Genomic DNA, 13,365 nt, shown 5'->3' on the forward strand with positions numbered 1-13,365 from the left:
AAAGGAGTCAGTCAACAAGACGCAGAAGGAAGTGTGCAGGGGAGAATGTTTACTGGGGCATAGAGTATTACACAAGCTACCAAAACAAGTAGGAGAGGAGGTGGAAGAGGCAGGGAGGGCAGAGAAAGGGGGTTGGCCAGAGGTGGGAATTGGCCCAATGAAATGGCGCCAACTCCCAGGGAGATTGCTGAGGGCTTCCAACCTGCAGATCCATCTGTCTCCTCGGATTCTAGGGCAAACCTCATTAGTGTGAGGGGCACCCCACGGCTCAGCCTCTACCCCGGGGACCTCGGGTCCCCATCTGGCAAGCTAACGGAACAAGTCTGCCGTGGGTTTGCACTCTTTCAAACATTCTTCTTCTGATAAGAAAAATGCATTTTTCCACTATTTATTCAGTTTTATTGGTTATGTCATGCTGTTATTCTAGCCTTAGGAGTCACACTCATTTGATTTTAAGCTGACTGTTGAAGAAGAATAATAACTTAACTCTTTGTGTAATTAAACTCTGAAAAGCAAATCCACTTTTACAGTCATCTTACCTGGCAGGTGGACAAAGACATCCACGGGACTTGGAAACCGTGGCACCTGGGCTGTCGGCCACATCCTTCAGGACTGGGGTTACTCAGAAGGCCAAAGGGTCACATGCTTCAGGAGATGCTTTACTTCTTCCTGCAAAGAAATGGGAGAAGTTAAGGGGCTACTGCAGATCTAAAGATTTACAATTCTAGTGGTGAAAAGTACTGTCCATGGTGGTAAGTGGTTTAGTCGTTAAGTCGTGTCCAATGCTTGCGACCCCATGGACTGTAGTCCACCAGGTTCCTCTGCCCATGGGATTCTTCAGGCAAGAATACTGGAGTGGGTTGCCATTCCCTTCTCCAGGGGTTCTTCCTGACCCAGGGATTGAACCCAGGTCTCCTGCCCTGCAGGTGGATTCTTTACCGATTCAGCCACCAGGGAAGCCCATTGTCCATTGGACATACAAAGAAAGTGAAATATACCTGAAACTTATACATGAAACATTAATACATGTAGCCAGAACTTAAGGATAATTAGCAATTCTCATAGATGATCTTCCTCTGCCAAGGCTATAAATTCATTCTTATAAGGTATTGAGGGCTTCGTACTTTCTCTGCATCTAATTAATTCTTTTATTTATTCAATAAATCTGTATCAACTGCTCACTCCATGCCAACATTGTGGTAATTATTGGGGTTACACTCAGTTGTGTAAAAGACATATTTTTTTTCTTGCCCTCATGGAGCTTATAATTTCTTATGATAATTGAAGTTGCCTAATGGAAGAGAAGGAGAAGGCAATGGCACCCCACTCCAGTACTCTTGCCTGGAAAATCCCAGGCGGAGCCTGGTAGGCTGCAGTCCATGGGGTCGCTAAGAGTCGGATACGACTGAGCAACTTCACTTTCACTTTTCACTTTCATGCATTGGAGAAAGAAATGGCAACCCACTCCGGTGTTCTTGCCTGGAGAATCCCAGGGACGTGGGAGCCTGGTGGGCTGCCGTCTATGGGGTCGCACAGAGTCGGACACGACTGAAGTGACTCTGCAGCAGCAGCAATGGAAGAGAAATAGTCAAGTACCTTTTCTGATAATATGAATATACTCTTCTTCTTTGCTATAGCAGCAGACATCATTCCAGAATTCACTTGAGAATGGAACAAGGGAAAGAAGGGAGGTGGGACACCCAATGTCTGCCTTGTGGGTCCATGTTCTCTACTTTGTTGTGTGACCTTGGGCATGTCACATAACCTTTCTGAGACTCCATGTCCCTCATCTGTCAAATCCAACCTGCCACATTATCTTATCTCATAAAAATTCTGTGAAGTTGAAATAAAGTTAAACATGGGAAGCTCTTTCTAAAGTGTTATACAATGTGTTCTGTTTTGTCCTTTTTCCCTTAAGCTTTGATGACAAGCCATAGGGTGGTAAAAAACCACTCTGCACACCATTGTGTGGCCTTGGGTGTTTTCATGACATTTTCCGAGGCTTTATTTCCTAATTAGAAAGTAGATATTTTAATTGAACACATACAATCGCAAGGATTAAAGAAAAGCTAATAATGTACATACACCCTTACTCTGGTTCAGCAGCAAATGTGCTCTTGATAAAAGGTTAATTTATTATTTCTCTTCTTTCCTCTTGTTCTTTCTGTCTTTTACTCTTTCACTTTGTCTCTGAACACCACCAAGGAAGTAAGATCAAAGTTATTGTGGGTGGAAGGGAAACTATGGCAGTGTTTTCAATAACAATTCTTATGCACTTAGCATTTTTCTTCTCTGGCAAGGCAGTAGTTACTTTAATGGGGGTAACAGTCAATGAGATAATAACAATAGCAGATTACAATTAGCACTAACTGTGGAATTAGGATCTAAGCACTTCAGAAGAATACCCCATTTAATCCTCTCTGCTCTGAATTTGGTACTGTTATTATGAGGAAAACGAGGCACAGAGAGGTTAAACAACTTGACCAACGTCATGATGCTGGAGCCGGAACTCGAGCCCGCTTCATCTGACACTGGCATCTATATTCTTAACTGCCTGGTGTTCTGGGCTCCTGGTCACCGTATATCATAAGACTTGAGCTACTCAAGGGAAATTGGCACTTTTCAGGTTTTCTCATCCAAGTTCTACAACTAAGCTGTTCATTTAGACTTAAAAATAAGTATTGAACAAAAAAGGATGGATGGATCAATCAATGGACAGTCCCTGAAAACTTCAAAGAATATGTGGTTATTCCAGACTCTAAGTGATTTTCAGATTTCTAAGAAAAATCTGTTTTATTCCAGCATTCCTGTGCTCTTGCTCATTTTTACTTATTCTTTCTTTGCCTTTGCTTTAAAGATGAAATACCACCTTCAACGTCCTTTCTCCTTATAGGAAAATCACTATCTGCTGCCATTACAGCTTCAGGCCATTCAGTCCAAATCAGTTTGGTTCAGTTCAGTTCAGTTCAGTTCAGTCACTCAGTCATGTTTGACTCTTTGCAACTCCATGAATTGCAGCACACCAGGCTTCCCTGTCCATCACCAACCCCTGGAGTTCACACAAACTCACGTCCATCAAGTCAGTGATGCCATCCAGCCATCTCATCCTCTGTCATCCCCTTCTCCTCCTGCCCCCAATCCTTCACAGCATCAGAGTCTTTTCCAATGAGTCAACTCTTCGCATGAGGTGGCCAAAGTACTGAAGTTTCAGCTTTAGCATCATTCCTTCCAAAGAACACCCAGGACTGATCTCCTTTAGGTACTACAAATCACTCCTGCTTTCTTGTTCATCTCTGATGTCCTGGTTAGGAATAGCAGAGGGGCTACAGATAATCATTTTGTTAATATAATTATATATCATTATCATATAATTGATAATGTAATCAACTGAGAATCTTTTGGAAGCTAGAAATTGTGATAGTTTTTTTTACCTTTTATTTTATGTGCATAATTATCCTGCTTAGGTGCTGTCCTGTCCATTTTACAGATGAAAACATCAAGTTCAGAGCCCATGACCACAGTCAGGTTACAAGTCCAGGCCTGGGCTCTTTGTTTTATATGAAGCAACTTCCTATCCTCCTCTAACTTTCAACCTTCTAATCAAGAAAGTGTTAAATGGATCATTAACACTTTTTGGAGATCAAGATTATTCTTTTGAATGGATGCAAAATTGCTACTTATCTGTTTCTAGTCTCAAAGTTAACCTTCTCTTTTATTAAAATAGGGGGGAAAAGCCACTTCTTGAGTCCAGTGTTCTCTCTAGACCAGTAACATCTAAGAGCTTTGCTTCATTCTTACAATTTTATTCATATTACTCTTACTCTTGCATAATAGCTGCATACTTCCTTTAGTCCAAGAATTAAAAAAATACCATAGAATTCTCCTCTCTACCTTGAATGAGGTGTTGCAACAGTAAGTATAAATAGCTTAAATTTATTCCAAGTGCCCCTTTATCTATTTCAGCAAATATTTGTTGCGAATGTTTATTATATTTGTTTGAATACTGATGTTACCTCTCTATGGAGCAGGGAAAGCCAGGATAAAAAATGTGATCTCTACATCGGCACTTACAGCATGTAGATATTCTATGTCTCTACACCACTGTTGAATTTCTTGGGGGAGGAGATGGGTATGAGAACATGGCAAAATATTTTTCCTCATAATCTTCATGCAAAAGTAATGCTTTATTCTCTGTCATCACCCTGCTTCAGAAAATTCAAAGTTTTCTGGAAAGCTATGAAAGAAGGTAGGCATGGCCCCAGCTTTGAAATGGGAGCTGTATTAATTAGGTCCTCAGAGAGTAGATGCTGAGATGTAATTAGGATTACAAGAGGCTTATTACATAAAAGGAGAGAAAACAGTGTTGAAGACAGAAGGTTTACAGGCATGGTGTTAGATATAACAAAAGTCTTAGTCAACCCAATGGAGTATCTCTGGAAAAACATGTTCCATTAGATGAGTCCTATATTGGACAGAAATGTTCAGGACCATACCACGCTCAGTCTTTGGCTACAGCTGTCCAGGAAGAGCACGACTTCAGTTTGAAAGCTGAAGCAGGTTCTGAAGATGTTCATAGATAGAAGTTGTTGGCTTATTTCACTCCTTGCAACGCAAAGCCAAGTATTTTCTTGAAAGGCGATTTAATTGTACACCTCAGTGATGCTACAGTAGACCATTAGAGGTATTTTAGAGGTCGTCTAATCCCATTCTCATGTGTTACTTCAGTCCTAAAATTTCCTAAAGAATTCTTCAGCATCCTGCAGCCTCTCTGAACACGTTTTTTATACTTCACTGCATGTTTTTGAAGTTGTTTTAAGGGACTTATTTTTTATGGTCACTTAGAGATAATGTAATGCCTCTTCACACAAAAGGTAAGAACTCTGCAATAAAATGCATTGCTAACCCCATGAACAGTATGAAAAGGCAAAAGGATAGGACACTGAAAGATGAACTACCCAGGTGAGTAGGTGCCCAATATGCTACTGGAGATTAGTGGAGAAATAACTCGAGAAAGAATGAAGGGATGGAGCCAGAGCAAAAACAACACCCAGTTGTGGATGGGACTGGTGATAGAAGCAAAGTCCGATGCTGTAAAGAGAAATGCTGCATAGGAACCTGGAATGTTAAGTCCATGAATCAAGGCAAATTGGAAGTGGTCAAACAGGAGATGGCAAGAGTGAACTTCAACATTCTAGGAATCAGCGAACTAAAATGGACTGGAATGGGTGAATTTAACTCAGATGACCATTATATCTACTACTGTGGGTAGGAATACCTCAGAAGAAATGGAGTAGCCATCATGGTCAACAACAGAGTCTGAAATGCAGGACTTGGATGCAATCTCAAAAATGACAGAATGATCTCTGTTTGTTTCCAAGGCAAACCATTCAATATCATGGTAATCCAAGTCTATGCCCCAAACAGTAATGCTGAAGAAGCTGAAGTTGAACAGTTCTATGAAGACCTACAAGACCTTTTAGAACTAATACCAAAAAAAGATGTCCTTTTCATTATAGGAGACTACTGGAATGCAAAAGTAAGAAGTTAAGAAACACCTGGAGTAACAGTCAAATTTGGCCTTAGAGTACAGAATGAAGAAGGGCAAAGGCTCATAGAGTTTTGCCAAGAGAACGCACTGGTCATAGAAAACACCCTCTTTCAACAACTCAAGAGACAATTCTACACATAAACATCACCAGATGGCCAACACTGAAATCAGACTGACTATATTCTTTGCAGGCAAAGATGGAGAAGCTCTATACAGTCAGCAAAAACAAGACTGGAAGCTGACTGTGGCTCAGATCATGAACTCCTTATGGCCAAATTCAGACTTAAATTGAAGAAAGTAGGGAAAACCACTAAACCATTCAGGTATGATCTAAATCAAATCCCTTAAAATTATACAGTGGAAGTGACAAATAGATTCAAGGGACTAGATCTGATAGACAGAGTGCCTGATAAACTATGGACAGAGGCTCTTGACACTGTACAGGAGACAGGGATCAAGACTATCCCCATGGAAAAGAAATGCAAAAAAGCAAAATGGCTGTCTGAGGAGGCCTCACAAATAACTGAGAAAAGAAGAGAAGCAGAAAGCAAAGGAGAAAGGAAAGATATACCCATTTAAATGTAGAGTTCCAAAAAATAGCAAGGAGAGATAAGAAAGCCTTCCTCAGTGATCAATGCAAAGATAGAGGAAAACAAGAGCATGGGGAAGATTAGAGGTCTCTTCAAGAAAATTAGAGATACCAAGGGAACATTTCATGCAAAGAAGGGCTCAATAAAGGACAGAAATTGTATGGACCTAACAGAAGCAGAAGATATTAAGAAGAGATGGCAAGAATACACAGAAGAACTGTACAAAAAAGATCTTCACAACCTAGATAATCATGATGGTGAGAGGGTAACAGGCAGGAAGGCCAGGGGTCTCCAAATAGAGTCCGGATTGAATTCTTCTCCTCCGGGGGCCAAGAATCCTGGTGTATTCACGTGATTCAACAACAACCTTTCAATGGTGTGATCATTCACCTAGAGCCGGACATCCTGGAATGCAAAGTCAAGTGGGCCTTAGGAAGCATCACTATGAACAAAGCTAGTGGAGGTGGTGGAATTCCAGGTGAGCTATTTCAAATCCTGAAAGATGATGCTGTGAAAGTGCTGCGCTCAATATGCCAGCAAATTTGGAAAACTCAGCAGTGGCCACAGGACTGGAAAAGGTCAGTTTTCATTCCAATCCCAAAGAAAGGCAATGCCAAAGAATACTCAAACTACTGCACAGTTGCACTCGTCTCACACGCTAGTAAAGTAATGCTCAAAATTTTCCAAGCCAGGCTTCAGCAATATGTGAACCGTGAACTTCCAGATGTTCAACCTGGTTTTAGGAAAGGCAGAGGAACCAGAGATCAAATTGCTAGCATCTGCTGGATCATCGAAAAGCAAGAGAGTTCTAGAAAAGCATCTATTTCTGCTTTATTGTCTATGCCAAAGCCTTTGATTGTGTGGATAACAATGAACTTTGGAAAATTCTGAAGGGACTGGGAATACCAGACCACCTGACCTGCCTCTTGAGAAACCTGTATGCAGGTCAGGAAGCAACAGTTAGAACTGGACATGGAACAACAGACTGATTCCAAATAGGAAAAGGAGTACATCAAGGCTGTATATCATCACCCTGCTTATTTAACTTATATGCAGAGTATATAATGAGAAACGCTGGGCTGGAAGAAGCACAAGCTGGAATCAAGATTGTGGGAGAAATATCAATAACCTCAGATATGCAGATGATACCACCCTTATGGCAGAAAGTGAAGAAGAACTAAAGAGCCTCTTGATGAAAGTCAAAGAGGAGAGTGAAAAAGTTGGCTTAAAGCTCAACATTTGAAAACTAAGATCATGGCATCTGGTCCCATCACTTCATGGGAAATAGATGGGGAAACAGTGGAAACAGTGTCAGACTTTATTTTTTGGGGCTCCAAAATCACTGCAGTTGGTGAGTGCAGCCATGAAATTAAAAGACACTTACTCCTTGCAAGGAAAGTTATGACCAACCTAGATAGCATATTCAAAAGCAGAGACACTACTTTGCCAACAAAGGTCCGTCTAGTCAAGGCTATGGTTTTTCCAGTGGTCATGTATGGAAGTGAGAGTTGGACTGTGAAGAAAGCTGAGCACTGAAGAATTGATGCTTTTGAACTGTGGTGTTGGAGAAGACTCTTGAGAGCCCCTTGGACTTCAAAAAGATCCAACTAGTCCATCCTAAAGGAGATCAGTCCTGTGTGTTCATTGGAAGGACTGATGTTGAAGCTGAAACTCCAATATTTTGGCTACCTGATGCGAAAAGCTGACTCATTTGAAAATACCCTGATGCTGGGAAAGATTGAGGGCAGGAGGAGAAGAGGACGACAGAGGATGAGATGGTTGGATGGTATCATCGACTCAATGGACATGAGTTTATGTAAACTGTAGGAGTTGGTGATGGACAGGGAGGCCTAGTGTGCTGCAGTTCATGGGGTCGCAAAGAGTTGGACACGACTGAGCGACTGAACTGAACTGAACTGATACACCTAACCCTTTAAGTTCTTGTTGTTACATATATTTATCTATATGTGTTATAAATCCCACAAGCCATCCCATTAATTTTGCTTTCAACAGTCATATAACTTACACAAAATTAAAGAATTAAAAAAAAATAAAAAATAATAATGGAGAAAAAATAAAAATGGAGAATAATAAAAAATAAAAATGGAGATAAAATAAAGAATAAAATAGGTTTCTGAATTTATTCAGATACATACCATTTACATTGAGCTTAAGTGTTATCTCAGGATCTGAACTTACATCTGATATCATTTTTTTTTTTAAAGTTTGGATATTTTCCTTAAAGACATTTATGGTAAGATTTCTCTTAGCTTTCCTCAGGTTGAATTGGTCTTTATTCTTGAAGATTATTTTTTTCTGAATTTTCTAATTTAGGATTAAAAAATCTATAGACTCTGGCTTGGTTTTTCTATTTCTTTCAGCACTTTAAATATGTTGTCTCACTCTCCTCTGGCCTCCATCGTTTCTAGCAGGAAATTAGATATTAATTTAATCAATCTTCTCCTGTAGGTAATGTGTCATTCTTGCCTTGCTGCTTTCAAGATGTGCTTTTCATCTTTACTTTATAGTAGGCTGATTGTGGCTTATAATCGTTTGCCAGTATGAGCTTCTTCATGTTTATCCTGCTTTGTGTTTATTAAGCATCTTGTATCTGCAGATTTTTTCAATCAAATATGGGGAATTTGAGGCCCTTATTTATTAAATATTTTTACTGCCATAATTTTTTATTCCTTTCCCTTTTGGGATTCCAATTATCCAATATGTTGAACCATTTGTTACAACAGGTCTTCAGACCTCTATTTAATTTTATTTTTCTTTCTCTTATTTTCTTATTTTTATTTTTCTCTCTGATTCATATTAGATAATTTCCAGGGTCCAACCAGTCCATTCTGAAGGAGATCAGCCCTAGGATTTCTTTGGAAGGAATGATGCTAAGGCTGAAACTCCAGTACTTTGGCCACCTCATGCGAAGAGTTGACTCATTGGAAAAGACTCTGATGCTGGGAGGGATTGGGGGCAGGAGGAGAAGGGGATGACAGAGGATGAGATGGCTGGATGGCATCACTGACTCAATGGACGTGAGTCTGAGTGAACTCAGGGAGTTGGTGATGGACAGGGAGGCCTGGCATGCTGCAGTCCATGGGGTCGCAAAGAGTCGAACATGACTGAGCGACTGAACTAAACTAAACTAAAACTTTCAAATTAACTTGCTTCTGTCATTTCCAGATTTTTTGTCTTTGGTTAAGCTGTTCTAGTCTGGCCATAAATGTGTTCAGGGATCAACCAGAGACATGGGTAGAAAGAATTTGAAGATCCCCTCTTCTGTCTTTCCAAGGTCCTTCAATTCATCAATATCTCCATAGCTATAGTTCCCCTTGTCAGAAAAAAGTGCATATGAGCCATAGCAACTGCCCTTAGTCCAAGACTGAAAGCTGTGAAAACAGAACTTTGTCCAGCTCCACTCCTCCTGTGCCCAAAAAGAGCACTGCCTCCAATGTGCTTTCTTCTATTAGATCTCCAGTGCCTCAAGCAAGCCATTATTTTTTATTATGTCCAGGTTTTATAATTGTCTTCTGCAGGGGAGTCATCTGGTAGCATCTGCCATTACAAGAAGCTGCTAACCAAAAGTTTTTTAAAAACATCTCAGCCATAATTCAATTACATGTGACTTCTTAATTTTGCTTCCTGAGCAACTCTGAAATCTGACTATCTCTCTCCAGGCTGTTGACCACCTCATTGGTTATTATTACTTCTGTCCTGTTCAACTAGTTTTTTTGCATTTACCCTCGTGTTCTCCATACAATGTCAGAGATATCCCAACAGTACAAATCTAAATAGGCCTCTCTCTCATTTAAAAGCTTCAAGTGTATCTCTAATAATTTTAGAGTAAAATTCCAAATCCTTAAACAAGATACTGCATAAAATAGCCCTTGCTTATTTATCTAGAAAAAGGGATGAGATTGCTCTTTCTAGGTGAGCTCCAGCCACATGGCCTTTTTTCTTTATTTTCAGTGATATTGATTTTCATGGTCATTGCCTATATACAGGGGATATATTTTTTTGGATAGGAAGTCTCTTCTACTGTTCTTTGCTCAACAACTTCACTTTGTCTTTCAGTTCTCTCCTCAAACATTAACTTCCCCAGGGAAGACCCTTAGTCATTCAGATTAGGCTAGGGTGCTTTGTGATAGACCTCACAGCACATGGTTCTTTGAGCACCACTGTATTACCTTCAGCTTTGCGGGGCCTCCCTTGTGGCTCAGCTGGTGAATCCACCCGCAATGTGGGACACCTGGGTTCGATCCCTGGGTTGGGAAGACTCCCCTGGAGAAGGGAAAGGCTACCCACTCCAGTATTCTGGCCTGGAGAATTCCAGGGACTACATGGGGTCGTAAAGAGTCAAGACAGGACTGAGCAACTTTCACTTTCACTTTTCATGTGAACCACCATCTTCTGATAGTACACTATTTGATTTTGTGTTTAGGATTTTGAGCCAAAGTTCTTTTTTAATAGATTCTGGTGACCTTTACAGATTCAGTAGATTGAGGCTATCTTTCATGGGCTGCAGTCTTACTGAAGCATTGAAGGAATCACACATTATAGTAAGCAGAGAATTCAACATTATTTTGGAACTCAGGACATAATAAATGCATTGACTATCAGTGCTGTACTTTTGGAAATTTAGACCCATTCTTTTGTAATCATTCTTACCAGCTTTCAACTATGATCATTATTTGAGTTTTGATGATTATGAGTGTTTTTATGTGATTCAGATTCAGGGCCAAATTATGTTTATTTTATGTATTTATTTTTGAAAAGAAGTTAAAGCATCTTGGGATTCAGAAAACTTTAGTTTGAAAAGACCTCAGGGTTTCAAAATTGGAGGTGTGGATTCATAAACAAAAACAATAAAAGCCCTCTGGAAATATAGTGAGATGAGGGAATTGGATTTGAAACTATGTATCTTTTTCATAGTTAGGAAAAAGAGAGAACCAAAAAATTTAATTAGCTACCCTAAAAATGCCTTTGATTCCAGTTTTCATTTTCACTAGGAGGACGGAAGTAATGATATTTTTGGATTTTTTGGTAGATTTAGTTAATACATGAAAATGGGCAGTATATTAAAATTAGGCACAATGCATTCTTATTCTCTTTTCTCTGTACTTTTTTTATAGGATATAAAGAAAAAAGAGGAAAGGTGTGCTATAACTTTGTCAGCATAAGGATCTAAATCTCTGTATAGTATATCACCTTTTTTTAATTCAGGCAAAATTCACATAATGTAAAAGTAACCATTTTAAGGCACATAATTCAGTAAAATTTAGGACATTCACGTTATGCAACTATCACCTCTATTAACTTCTGAAAACTTTGCATCACCACAAGAGGAAACTCATACTCATTAAGCTGTCACTCAGTTGTATTTATTTCTACCTCTCCTCTCAAATCCTGATTGGCTTTCTGTCTCTATGAATTTTGTGGTTGTTTAGTTGCTAAAGGCTTCCTTGTTGGCTCAGATGGCAAAGAATCTGCCTGTAATACAGGCGAGTCAGGTTTGATCCCTGGGTCAGGAAGATCCCCTGGAGAAGGGAATGGCTATCCACCCCAATATTCTTGCCTGGTTGATTCAGAGTATCTATGTCTATGAATATACCTATTTAGCATATAGCATATAAGTGACCTTTTGTGTCTGCATTCTTTCACTGTGGCATGCATCAGTATTTTATTTCCTTTTATGGCTGCAAAATATTCCAATATATGTATACACCATAATTTGTTAACCCATTTGTCTGTTTATACGTTGAGATTGTTGTGAACAGTACTATTAGAAGCACTTGTGTACAAATTTTTCAATGATTTTTGGTGTATTCCTAGGAACAGAATTGCTGATCAGATGATAATTCTATGTTTAATATTTTGATGAGACAGCAAGCTCTTTTTTACAGTGACTGCACCATTTTACAATCCCAGCAGCAATGTATGAAGGCTCTTTCATCTCCACATCTTCACCAAATTTATTTTCCATTGTATTTTTAAAAACAAAATATAGCCTAGTGGTGTGAAGTGGTATTTCTTCATGATTTTATTTCATTTCCTTAATGACTAATGACATTGAGCAACAACATTTCATGTGCTTCTTGGCCATTTGTATATCTTCTTTGATAAAATGTCTATTCAATTACTTTTCCATTTAAAAAATGTGTTATTTTTCTGTTGTTGAGTTGCAAGAGTTATTTGTATATTTGACCTATATATATATATATATATATATATATATGAAAGTGAAGTTGCTCAGTCGTGTTCGACTCTTTGCGACCCTGTGGACTGTAGCCCACCAGGCTCCTCCGTCCATGGGATTCTTCAGGCAAGAATACTGGAGTGGGTTGCCATTTCCTTCTCCAGGGTATCTTCCCAACATAGGGATTGAACCTAGGTCTCCCACATTGCAGGCAGACGCTTAAATAGAACTTTTTATAAAGTCCAATTCATCTATTTTTTTCTTTTGTGCTTGTACTTCCGGTGTCATAGCTAAGAATCCCTTGCCAAAATAAAGTACATGAAGACCTACTCATTTTTTCTTCTAAGAGTTTAATAGGTTTAGCCCATACATTTCTGAGTTTTGATCCATTTTGAGTTAATATTTCTATATGAAGTAAGGTGTGGGTCTAGCTTTATCTTTTTACTTGTAGATATGCCTTTATTGAAGCAAAATTTGTTAAAAAGAAAATATTCTTGCAACACTGACTGGTTTTGGCACATGTGCCAAAAATCAATTGACCGTAAATGTAAAATATTAATGCATTCTTGTTCACCAATGTTTTCACACTCATAAGCATTACTGTGCTCTTAGATAATAGAAACAAGACATATTTTTTTTAATTTGCATACTTTGTTTTTAGAAATCAATACAACCTCTGCATTCTACTTATTAAACATTGACATTCTGTACTATAATTTACTACCCTGTTCTTTTGTTCCACCATTTATTACTCTCATTATACAACCGTGGCTTTCCCACAGAAACCAAAGTTATTGATAGGCTTGAGTTCACATTTCTTATTTTGGCTCTTAAATTTTGTCTAATGTTAAAGGAAGTACTTAAAAATCTACCATGAATGTAAATCTACTATAAAAGTTATTAAGATGGCTCTAGGAAATACCTTTAATATTGAACATTTTGACTACCTTGTCTTTTCTTTATTATCAGCTTTTAAATGTAATACTGAAATGTATATCTTTTGATTACTATTTATATGCTCATTTCTA

General features: G+C 38.8%; 1 long non-coding RNA gene across 5 annotated transcripts in view; it reads right to left on the reverse strand.

The window, feature by feature from the left end:
- The window catches only part of LOC147369825 (uncharacterized), a 229,093-nt gene that overhangs the window by 136,175 nt on the left and 79,553 nt on the right, over positions 1 to 13,365 (reverse strand). For all 5 annotated transcript variants that reach the window (XR_015168576.1, XR_015168573.1, XR_015168575.1 and 2 more), the window contains one exon: positions 540 to 669. This is a non-coding gene — a long non-coding RNA (uncharacterized LOC147369825). The remainder of the gene's footprint in view (positions 1 to 539; positions 670 to 13,365) is intronic.

This window comes from Bos grunniens, chromosome 7 (assembly GCF_055505025.1).
Source record: "Bos grunniens cultivar Pamir isolate PY7600 chromosome 7, Bosgru_T2T1.0, whole genome shotgun sequence".
Taxonomy (NCBI): domain Eukaryota; kingdom Metazoa; phylum Chordata; class Mammalia; order Artiodactyla; family Bovidae; genus Bos; species Bos grunniens.